General features: G+C 42.5%; 1 long non-coding RNA gene across 3 annotated transcripts in view; it reads right to left on the bottom strand.

Annotated features, from left to right (window-relative positions):
• LOC147663558 (uncharacterized) overlaps positions 1-12,365 on the bottom strand; it is a 134,879-nt gene that overhangs the window by 28,678 nt on the left and 93,836 nt on the right. For all 3 annotated transcript variants that reach the window (XR_015305293.1, XR_015305295.1, XR_015305294.1), the window contains exon 2: positions 3,140-3,318. This is a non-coding gene — a long non-coding RNA (uncharacterized LOC147663558). The remainder of the gene's footprint in view (positions 1-3,139; positions 3,319-12,365) is intronic.

The following is a 12,365-nucleotide window of genomic DNA, read 5'->3' as shown; positions in this document are numbered from 1 at the left end:
CCTGTTTACCCACTGTAACGTGGGCACAGGACCCTGTTTACCCACAGTAACATAGGCACAGGACCCTGTTTACCCACAGTGCCAATATTACCAGGCCCTGTTTGCCGCCAGTGCCGAGGGCACAGGACCCTGTTTACCCACAGTGCCGAAGGCACAAGACCCTGTTTACCCACAGTCCTAAGGGCTCAGGGCACTGTTTACCCACAGTGCCAAAGGCACCAGACCCTATTTGCCCACATGACCCAAGGCGAAGGGGCGTAATTGTCATCCAATCCTGACAAAGACCCGGTCATTACTAGGAAGTTGCATCACACAGAAGAAAAGAACACATCTGCAATATATAGGATCCTGAGGGGGTCAGAGGCCCTATGCTGACCGCTCCTATTTCCACTTACAGAACAGTGGCTGAAAAGCCTTGGAGTAGAGTAGCCCTTTATACTTGATTCTTCTTTCAGGGGCAGCCCCACTGTCACTGTCTTTAGGGCGACTTCAAAAGTGAGGAAGCAGGACACAAGTAGGAGGCAGCTGGGGGCTCTAACCTCCATTCCTCCCCATCAGCTGGCTCCCTCCTCACATGTGACCCGGGGGTCGCAGCCTCTGCTGCCTGTATAAGCTTGGAAAGGTGCATTGAGGTGGGTGAAACCTTAGCCACCTCACGGGTCTAAGAGAACAAGATGGCGCTCTCTATGAGTTCTAGAATGTCGGAGCTTATTACAAAGACGGATTGGTGTCACTACAACGCATGCTTTTACATCGCATGCCTTTACAACGCGGTTTTTACCACGCAGTTCATTACAACGCATAATACTTTTAGGCGCTGGATAGTGAATTATTTAATTTACTATTCCAACTCCAGTCCCCGTGGATAGCAGGGAAGGTGTTGGATAGTAAATTAAATGTATTCCCTATCCTAGAGCGCCCCCCAGCGCAATGCATTGTAATGGTATGCGTTGTAATGGTTGCGATGTAATGGTAGTGCGTTGTAAAAAATGCGTTGTAAGTGATGTTCCCCTACAAAGACAGATGTGGTATCATTGACACAATCGCATTCTTCCCACCCTGTGACAACTGACCTATTTCTAAGTACAATTTCCACTACCCACCATGGTAACCCCTATTCTTATGCCCTATTTGGGTTAGTCCAAATCTAGGGCAGTGTTGTTTATATCCCGATAGAAAAACATATATCTAAAGTGAACCCAAATAAAAGTATATGCCTAACACTGCCACTGTGTGCCCTTCCACGCACAAGAGCAGAAGTGAGCAAAGGAGTGCCCCTGGGGCAGAGACTCGCTTTGAAGTGCAGCTGTCTTGTGAGAAAGAAATGACACTGCACACAGCTGTCTCTGACGTGACCACAGTAGCCTGAAAAGTGCTTGGTTTATTTGCGCGCACCCCAGACACACACCTGATTCATGTCTTAGTAACCATTATGCATGCATCTCCCTTCAGCCACCACGCGTGCAATATCACGAATTTGACAAGGTAATTGGTAATCCTTCAATTTAGGGGCGTGTCGGAGCAGCAGTGCCATCTGACTCACACCATTCAGCCCTGCAGGCAAGTACATGCCCCAAAACGGTGAAATGTACTCATCGCGAGCAGATGGCCTAGCATTGCCCATGCTATAACTATTTAAACAGTTGTTATCTGTTGACATCTGAGGCAATATTACGACAGGTTCTGAACAGGTGCCAAAATGCAGCAGTCCCCTCCTGCCCCGTCTTTGTTGAGTTTGTAATAACGCATGGGGCAATCAGGATGTGCTACAAATATTACCATGGCACAAAATTGACCAAACTGATGGCACACTATTTTATATGTTTACATATTAAACAATCGCTTTCGGTATTCAATGTACAAATATGAGAAAACTAGTTTAGCCTGTGGTATTTCAGTGTAATTTTGAGATGGTAAAATAGCCTCTTTTGCATTTCAATGCAAGCAATCCATAGGTCGTGGAAAGTTATACCAAACAGCCAATAGCATAAAGACAGAGTGTAATATTGCACTGGGGACATCTAAATGCCGCTCTACTTATATTTTAAGGAATGAGTACCAATAGGTTGGCACGTATATGCACTGTCGAGCAAGTCCTAAAAATGGAGCTAAACATCCTCTGCCACTTTTCAAATCTATTCAGCCACCGTCTGGGTGACTGAATATATTTTGTGAAATTCAAATTAAGTAGGCCAATTTGTAAATTACAGATCTGCTGGGAAGGGCAGACTTATATTTTTAACCTGACAGTTCTCCCGCTACTGCAAACCGCACTCTTCTTTTTCCGTGACGGTGACTTTAGCTAGTGATTCCTTTCCACCTTTTTTGCACACGTACTACATTTTGTCTCACTGAAACTGCAAGGGGACATGTCGCTATGGGTGATGCAGTTTTACCTCATCAGTGGCAGAGTAAAATAGTTGTACTCATGCAAAAAGTTTTGCCATTACCCTTAACAAAAAGCTGGTGACAATTGCATGGCAAAATTGTATAAAAGTATTCTGTAAATCAGTTTCTGCATGTTATGCCTGCTTTTATCCAGGGAAACATTCAATCTAAGCGTAATAATACAGTAACTTTATTATCCCACCTGGTCATCACCGCTGGATCGAACATAATAAAGGAATGTGCAATGCCGTGCTCATACCCTTTACATCACAACAGTTTGCAGGTGTTTTTTCTGCTGTTTAATTATTTTTGACGCCAAAACCACAAATTATACTTTTATATTCTATTTTACCTTTTCAGCCTTAAACTATCCTCACTTTGTATTTCGAATTTGACACTGCATATTGGAAGATGGTGCCCTAAAATGTACCCCCCACCTTCTATCCGCCCTCTTTGAATCTCTACACATACCCAGTTTGTGGTCAAGGGTCCATTTACGTTAAGGTCAACAACTCAAAAAACTACAAGGCTGACATTATCACAGTGTATAAAGTGATATTACTCTTTCTAGTTTGCTTTGTTTATTAACAGCTATGTACTGGCGTTGCAGGCTTACACCACAGTGTGCTTGTCTCTCCTGATTGGCTGAGCCCTCCTTGTGCATGAGCACATAACCACTGTGGGACCTGAGGCTGTCCTCTGTGCCTAGCGGACGCATATACAGGTGCACATATCTGCCCCATTGCTGTACCTTCCACAAACACCTCTGCGGAAGTGCTGTCCGTGCCAGTGGTGTTGGTGGCCACGCAGCTGTAGCGCCCGGTGTCTTCCTCGAAGGCTTCGGTGATGACCAGCGAATGCAAGTCTCCGTCCTCACAGCAGATCTGGAAGTCTGGAGAGCTATGCAGCTCCTTCCCTTCACAGAACCACCTTGTAGTCCAACAGGCCAGATGCAGGGAGAGGGGGGCCACACAGAGAAAAGAGAGAGGGAGAAAGGCGAGAGCCGCCAGTTAGTCTAGCGCAGCACCAAGATCTGAATCAAATGACTACAGGGCAATGAGTCACATTATCTACAGATGAGAAAAAATCCAACCCTCAAAGAACTAAAACAGCTGTAGCAAGGCACATGGGGAAAATAAAAGCTATTAAAAAACTGTATATCACGGCTTGGTGTCACAGGAGAGTTGATGCAGATGGAGCACCCAGGAAGACTTTTTTTGGGATGTGCTTGTTCCCATGTATTTTTAAGACATAAACATGGTCTAGTAAAGTCAGTTTACTTTCATCACAGCTTACAAAAATGAACCATCGCTCTTAAACAGTGGCATTGTTTGAATCTTTACATTGTTTGATTGCTTTCTATATTTAGTGCAGATATTGTTGCATTGTGTGGCGTTTGTTCACATGCATGTGCGTGTGTGTATGTGTGGGGCGACTCTCCTCTCCACTTCCAAGACACTAAATGAATCAACCTGATACAGTTGATTATTCATTATCAATCATCGATAATCAACCACTATCCATACATAAACGCATAAAAAGCAATAGAGCATTTTCACACGTATGTATTATTCAACATCCTTATATTACAATACAAAAGTGCAATTCAGGGAGGAATACAGTGTACGGGGGCAGTGAAAGATGAGTAAAGGACCCTGCTTCTGAAGCAGGACCACGCTGCTGAAGTGGATCCCACGTACAAGGAAATATATTGAGGGCCTGATTCACAAAGGTAATTTTACATTTGTAGATCTGCTCATGTGTAGATGTACTCCTAGGTGTAACTCTCCGCTGTTTTGCCTGCCACCATTTCCAAGTGGAGACTTACATGTCTCCATCTCATCACGTAAGGCGATGGAACCTCCTATGACTGACTTTACGATTGTAATAATACTATTAGTATCCTTACACCTAGTGGTGGAGCAATCCATCACCAGGGCTGAATGCTTTCTAAAGGAAAGTAAAAGTCGATTTTATTAAGATAATTTTTTAAATAGTTAATTCAAATACTTTAAAGTAAATTATAGATATAACATTATTTAAAATAATTACTATCAACATAGAAAAACATGAAAAATATAAAACAATACCTCCGCAAATGAAATTAGTATTACATTATAAAATAATTTCAGCATAAAAAATGTATAAATTGTAATTTGTAAACAACAATTAAAAATACCCGTCCTCACTAGCATTTGCTTATTTGTTTATTTAATAGTAAACATGGTAGCAAGTTTTATGTTCAATTAATTTAAATACTTTTATATAGAGCGAAATACGTGTCAGGGGTTGCTTTTATTTACTTCACCTTGACTTGGTTGGTATTTTACCAATCCAAAGCTATAACACTGAGGTAAATGTCTATTGTCATTTTTCAGCTCGGTCAGGATGGTACTTGCTGTAAAAATGGCAAAATGCTGTGTCACTTTCCAGTTCGGCGTGGATGGCACTTTCCTAATCCCATGCTTAAAAACTGTTAGAAAAACAGGCATTACAGGTGAGCAGATTCAAAGTGTTGCTGGGTACACCATATAAAGGACCTGCTCTCCACCTAAACTTGAGAACTACCCAGAGTTCCCTGCTTCCTTTTTTTGCATAGGTAGAAACATTTCTAATGCTAATAGAACTTATTTAAAATTAATAACATGAATTACTTGAATGGTGTGTTAGTTTAAAATGAATCCCCTGCCTCCATATTTTTCTATGGGACTGTGCAGCAGTACCAGTGGTCACCCATGTGCAATGTTTGACTTGCTCCAAGGATGAGCTGGAGTATATTTAATTCTTTTATGCTGAAGCCTACCAGACAGCACAGCTATCTGGTATCAAAAGCATATTGGGGACATTCAGAAAGCTGACCTAGAATGCACTCGGCCCATGGCCTACCACTGCCTTTTGTTTTGTCACTCACAGTTGTTTTCTTTGTATGCATTGGCTCTATTCGTTTTAAACCCTCCAGCATGTCTTTGTCCCTCCGATGGAGCATAGCCTGTTTACCACCTCCCAGTATTGCTTCGTCATTTCTTCCACGAGGGGTTGCTTTGCAGGAACTCTTTTTTTCTTTTTCTTGAAGCACTCAATGAGAGTTCATGTCTCATCCATCTGTCCTCCTGGTATGCCTCTTTCTCCCCTGTTGCTGCTAAAGAATGTGCTTCTGTGTAACCCAAAAGTTAGTGCTTCGCTGGTCTGTTCCTTTCCCCTTCCCCCACATGGCTCTCTCTTGTGCTTCTGTTTTTTTTACATAGCAGGATCTCAGCCACGGGAGGATCAGAGCACTTTACATTTGAGCATCACTTATATTTTATCACACACAATCACAATAACAATGTTTTAGGCAGAGGGCAATAGTTGTGCCCAGAATCATAGGATGTTCAGCCATCACCAGAACTTGAATCTGGATCCTCAGTTCAAATGTCGGCAGCTCTGGTCCTAATGCCACATACCCGGCCCCTCCGACTGCCATCTATATGCTCATTTCGTCCGCGTGTTTATCTCCACCCTCCATGTTGTCTGTTTACTGTCCCTGCAGCCCTCCGATCGCCCAGAACATACTCATCTCAAAAAGTATTCTCTAATTATACACATATGATTTATTTGTTTTGAAAATTAAATCTAAAAAAGTTTTCTATTATCAACAGCTATTTTATTACCATAAAAGTATAGCCAATAAATCATCTGCCCAATACTAGAGTAAAGTACCTTGTGAAAGGAGTGTGCTCTTGGCACGTGCTCCACATTCCGCAGGGACAGAGCAGCCTGGCGCTGCAGTGAAAAGAACAAGATGACGGTTACGTTTATTGACAGAGAGACTGCCTTGGTTTGCGCGGAGGGACACAGCAGAGGAGCCAGTTATATTGCTGCATCGTCAGCCAGTGCCAAACAACAATGTCCGTAAAATCGCCTCAAACCCCAGAGGGAGATCAAAAGTAAAAGGACAAAACCAAACCATAACATAGCCTACAGTGATAATAACGTCAAGACAGCAGTTTCATGCTTGTTTGTATACCCATGATTTGCATATGGTGTGTGGCTTTACCTGCTAAAAAAGTAACCACCCATAGGTTTTTGTTTGATTTTTTTTCTTCTGATTCCACACACAGAAGCAGTGGCTTTGAACCCATGCATACCATATGAATCACTTCAACTCACACAATGCCACTCTACGCTACTATACTTTAGTCTTTGCCACTTCACTCTAATCTACAACTCTTTACGCTACTCCACTCTATGACACTCAACACCACTCTACTCTACGCCATTTCACTATATGACACTATACTCCACACCACTCCATGACACTCTACACCACTTCACTCTATGATACTCTGTCTCTACACTCTTCTATACTCCACTCTATGATACTCTAATCCACTCTAAGCCACTTCACTCTACGCCACTATATGCCTCTCCACTCTAGACACTATACTCCACTCTACAACACTTTACTCCACACCATTGTTCACCAATCCATGTATACACCACTCTATGCCACAACATTCTATGATACTCTATGCCACTCCACTCTACAACACTCCACTCTACGCTACACAACTCAAATCTACGACACTCTACAATGCTCTATTTCACTTTACAACAGTCTACCCTAAGCCATTTGACTCTACACCACTCTACTCTACAACACACTACACCACTCCACAACACTTTACTTCACTCAACTATATGAAACTCAAATCCACATTATGCCACTCCACTCTACAACACTCCACCCTACGTCAATCCAAACAACTCCACTCTATGACTGTCTACAACAGTCTTTTCCAATCTACAAAACTCTACTCTATGCCAATTTACTCAATGACACTCTATGCCACTCCACTCTACTCCCGTCTACAACACTCCACGCTACACCACTCAATTCTATGACACGTTACTCCACTCCATGCCACTCCATGCCACTCCACTATTCCACACTCCACTCCATGACACTATACTCTGCTCTACAACACTTATCTCTATAGCACTCCATTCTATGCCGCTGCCTGACACTCTACTCCACAACACTATGTTCTACTACACTCTTTGTCACTTCACTCTATGAAACTCTACTCCACTCTATGCCACTCCACAACACTCTACTCCATTCCACTCTACGTCACTCCAATCTATGCCACTCCACTCTACACCTTTCAACTCAATGACACACTACTTCACTCTATACCACTTCACTCTATGACACTCTAATCCACTCCACTCTATACCACTCCACTTTACTCCACACTACACCATTCCTATTCCAGTCTACGCCACTCTTCGGCACTCACTCTAGCCCACTCCATTCTACGACACTCTGTTCCACTCTATACCACTCCTCTCTAAAACACTTCATTCCACAGCACTTGTTCCACTCAACAACACTTTATTCCTCTCCACAACATTGTATTCCACTCCCGACACTCTACACTGCTCTACGCCACTCCAAAACACTTTACTTCACTCTACGCGACTACACACTACAACACTTTACTCCACTCCACTCTATGTCACTCTCCTCTATACCACTAACTTTTAGCCATGCTGAACAGGAGCCACGCTTGGTGTACAACATGGTTAAAATATATTGACAAAGCCAATAGATCCTGCATAGATGCGGCCTATTGGCTTTGGCAGTGGTTGTCTGACATTATCAGGGCTGTGGTACATTTAGATGTGTATTTTGTGAATTGCAATTCCCTTATTCTTATGTGGGTGTGCGTTTTTTGGCAGCATGTCTCCCTCAATACCCCTACCTAATGTTCCCCTATCCCCCTCCATTTTGTAGTTAATATTCCACATTTTCCCACCTCTCTCCTTGGTGCCTCGAAACATTTAGTACTAACATGAATCCCTACGTGAGCAGAAAAAGAAAGACGGGAGAGGCAAGGGTGGAAATCACCAATCGCTGATTTTTTAATTGCATGCGGTAGTATGTAAATAGTTCTACTTGAGACGTACTTTATGTACTTCAAAATGCGGTTTGTGACTTGGGCCCGATGTTATGCCCCTTTACCAAACGTACTACTGCGCGTAATTCCACGGATATGGTGGATGTTCTGCAGTAGTGAATGGGATTTGCGGCCACAAAGATCCTTATATTGTGCTTCTCTCAATGAAGATGTGTGAACTGCATGTGCCAGTTCCGGTTTTTACAGTGGTAGCTAGTACTTTACTACTACAAAACGTTTTATGAAGTGGCCATTAGACGTTGACAACAGGCTATGGCTGAAATCAACAAGAAATTGATGGACTTGCCTGTTGGAAAGTGAGCAACAAAGGGTCTTTGAAAATCTTTGTGCTTGGTCGCGATGGGAAGGCGGGGTTGCCCTTATTTTAGCAGGAAAAAAATGACAATTAGTTAAGGATGACTTGGTGCTGTGCTGAACTTCAAAGAGCTGAGCAGGCACTAATCACTGGCAGTGCTGAAGTTACCCATGTGGACTATTTCTGCATGCCTGAACCTATAGAATCTGCTCATCGGGGTGTGATCATGGCGGCCACATGACCTCACTTGGATACAGGAACCCGATTCCCCCGCTCTGCAGTGAGAGCATCACCAGCCTGTTAATGTGAAGATGCCCAACCAGGAGTGCTTTGCCTCCCAGTTTAGCTCAAAATTGCCTCTGAATACGCGACAGGCACGTATGAAGCTGATTGGCTGAATCAGTCCAGGTACAGGTCCTTCCCAAACACCTGTATATAGGAAGAATTGCAGCTCACTTATTGTGTATTGTAAAATATTAAGCAATAGAAAGAGGTAAAAAAAAGCGAGGTTCCACAGTGTCTCCAAGAAAAGACAAATACACCATTGTTAATGTTTGCAGATGACGTCAAGCTCAAGGGAGAGTCGAAAAGGGAAGAGCAGATCATTTTAGGTTCTGAAGATATAAACAGACTTGGAACTAAGGAGCAACGTTTTTTAAAAGGCACACGAATTCACCGCTTGGATGAAATCTGGTAAAATAGATCATATCTGCGGTGGACGGTACATCAATTTAATCTGCAGACTTGGAAAAGGATATGAACGTTTCAGCGATCGTAAATAAACAAGAACACAATGTGCTGGTGACGCAGTGGCCAGGCAACTCTGCCGTGCTGTGATGAGGTCATTTTGTGGAGCTGAAGCAAAGATGGAATTCTGCAGCTGTACAAAGACGAAGTTGTCACCATGAGTAGTTCTATCCAGAGATTTGGGCTTTAACATCTAAAATTGATGTTAAATAAGAGGCTGTGCAGAGAAGCACCATTAGTCACTCGTGGCCAGGAAAACTTCCGTGCTGTTACTCTGTATTCCCTTATCACATCCATTTTGACTAGTCATAACAAAGTGGCTGGTATTTTACAGACACTTCCTAATGGCAAGGACAGAACACTTGTACGGAGGGGGTTGGTTGGACAATGGACGTCATACAAGAAGGGCTTTAAGTTGATACTGTAAGAATACACCCCAACATAGTTCTGAAATAAGACACCGTCATATACATTTGAAGCTGAATCCCAGAACGTTATTCTAATAAAAACCCAAGGACAGACCGCCAATCATTTGTAAGCGATAGACTATTAGCCAAGATTAAAATATGGGGTGTAGGATATTTGATGCAAGATGACAGTTGCTTTTAATATGTGCCTTGCATGGCCAATAAATGATTGCTAACATCAACTGCCTGGCATGTGTTTTACACTATGGTATGTGTTTATGTTCTTCAATAAAAAGATTTGACATAAAAATAATATATATATATATATATATATATATATATATATATATATATATATATATATATATATATATATATATTTATATATTTATATATATATATATATTGCGCTCAGTCCGACACAACACAGCACAGCGTAGCAGTATCACGCCGTGCAGCAGGAACGGAAGTTGAGTAAAGCCACAGACTCCGTGCTCTCGTTACCAGTGAATTTTATTCGTGATAAAGAATAACAGCCCACCAGTCGCCATGACGTGTTTCACCTCAGCCGAGGCTTGATCACATGTCATGTTTAGGAGGAAGGAAGTAACTTTAAATAGCATCATCGGTCACATGGTTATTAGTACCTCCCATTTGAATTTAAAAGGGTATGCCTCACAAAATTATATATATATATTCACTGAAAAAAACATAGGTTTCACACCAGTTATAGTTAGGAATTAGCATTTAGAAAACCTATTAAATTCACACAAAAAAACGTAGGTTTCACATCAGTTATAGTTAGCTGGAAATTTTACTCGCATGAAACCATTGAAATTCACACGTTATACTTAGTTGGACTCACTATAACTTGCGCGTGCAATGCACTGCTTATGACGTCACATATTACATCACTCATGACATGGTCAGTGACATCACTCATGACATCACTGATGACACCATCCAGTGAATGTGTGTCTTTTTAAAAAAAAAATATGTGTTATATTTGTATATGTAAAAGTTGATGGAAGAATAAATGTTTAAATAAGTGTTTACATGGATGCTTTTTAAAAAAGAAATTTGATTGGTTAACTGGTTTATTGAGTGTTGCTTAGTGAATACATTTATTAGAGAGTAATGTTTAAATATTTAAATATATGTGTTAGTGTTTCACTTTGTGTATAAGTGGCTGCATGGGTTGGTGAGTAGCTAAATGTGTAGGTATATGGGTTATTAGATGTTTTTCTTAGTATCAGTATGAGTGTTTATATGGTTTGGTGGGGGTATTACTTAGCACATAGATGCATGAATGATTGACTCTCTCTTTGTATGAGTTTGCGCGCTGGTACGCTCCCCGGTGCGCGTACCGGGGCGCGCTTACAGATATTTATATATTTTTTTGAACCTAAATTACTCAAAATTCACTGGAGCACATTTCTTGAGACCTAGCAAAGGCACATCGGGCTACCAGTCCCTACAATTTTGCCAAGTTTGGTGGAAATCCATTCAGCCGTTCGGGCTAAAAGTGAGGTCGACCGCCCTATGGAAATTAACATGGGGAAAACACGTTTTGGGACCCCCCTTTTATCTCGGCCCCCGCTTCACGAATCCCCCCAAACTTTCAGGGAAGGACCGGAGCGCCGCGAGGCAAATTTGAGGAAATTTTCAGGCAGATTCCTCAACCGGCGCCAAAGTTATTCACAATAGAATGTTGAGATTTTGCATTGAAAATAATCCTAACTATAACTACCTACTGGCGACCGCCAGTAGGTAATATATATATATACATATATATTTATATATATATATGTGTGTGTGTGTGTGTATATATATATATATATATATATATATATCAACAACACGAACTGTCCAGTAGCAGCAGGAGCACTGTTCAGCGGGTGCCTGCGTCGAGACCGGGACAGTGTCTCGTGCTTTTTCCATACAAAAAAAGGTGTCGCGGCACACTTCTTGGATTTCAAACAGGAGCTACAGTTCGAAACGCGTAGGAGCTTTTTGTCACGTTTGAAAATAAATAACTGTTTGAAATCCAAGAAGTGTGCCGCGACACCTTTTTTGTATGGAATATATATATACATATATCTATACTACTATAATAAAGTAGGAACTTTCAGACTTTGAGGCGGGTAAACTCGGGAACCACTGCGCCAATCTACACACCCGATACACCGTTGAAATCGTCAGGGTGTTTAGATGGTTATAGGCTATATAAATGTCAAAATAAAACGTTATTTACAATATTTATATTTTTTTTTTTAAGTAGTCCCCCCCAAAGTAGCGCCGGCCGCGACGTGCGTGCTCACGTCACCACGGGGAGGAGAGGCGTCCGAGGAGCGGCAGACATGGAGCGGGGGAGGAGCGGTGACGTGAGGCCAGCGGCGGTGGGAGCAGCGGAGAGGCGGACATGGCGCGGGGGAGGAGCGGCGGCGGACAGGCGGTGAGGAGCAGAGAGGCGAGGAGCGGTAAACTGAGGAGCGGCAGATCAGGTAAGCCTCCGGGGACAATGTCGGGGCAGGCGGGTGTCGGGCCGCAGTGAGGAGCAGAGAG

Source organism: Lissotriton vulgaris, unplaced genomic scaffold, assembly GCF_964263255.1.
Source record: "Lissotriton vulgaris unplaced genomic scaffold, aLisVul1.2 SCAFFOLD_2504, whole genome shotgun sequence".
Taxonomy (NCBI): domain Eukaryota; kingdom Metazoa; phylum Chordata; class Amphibia; order Caudata; family Salamandridae; genus Lissotriton; species Lissotriton vulgaris.
The sequence above is the reverse complement of the archived record's forward strand: the minus strand, read 5'-3'. Positions and strand labels throughout refer to the sequence as shown.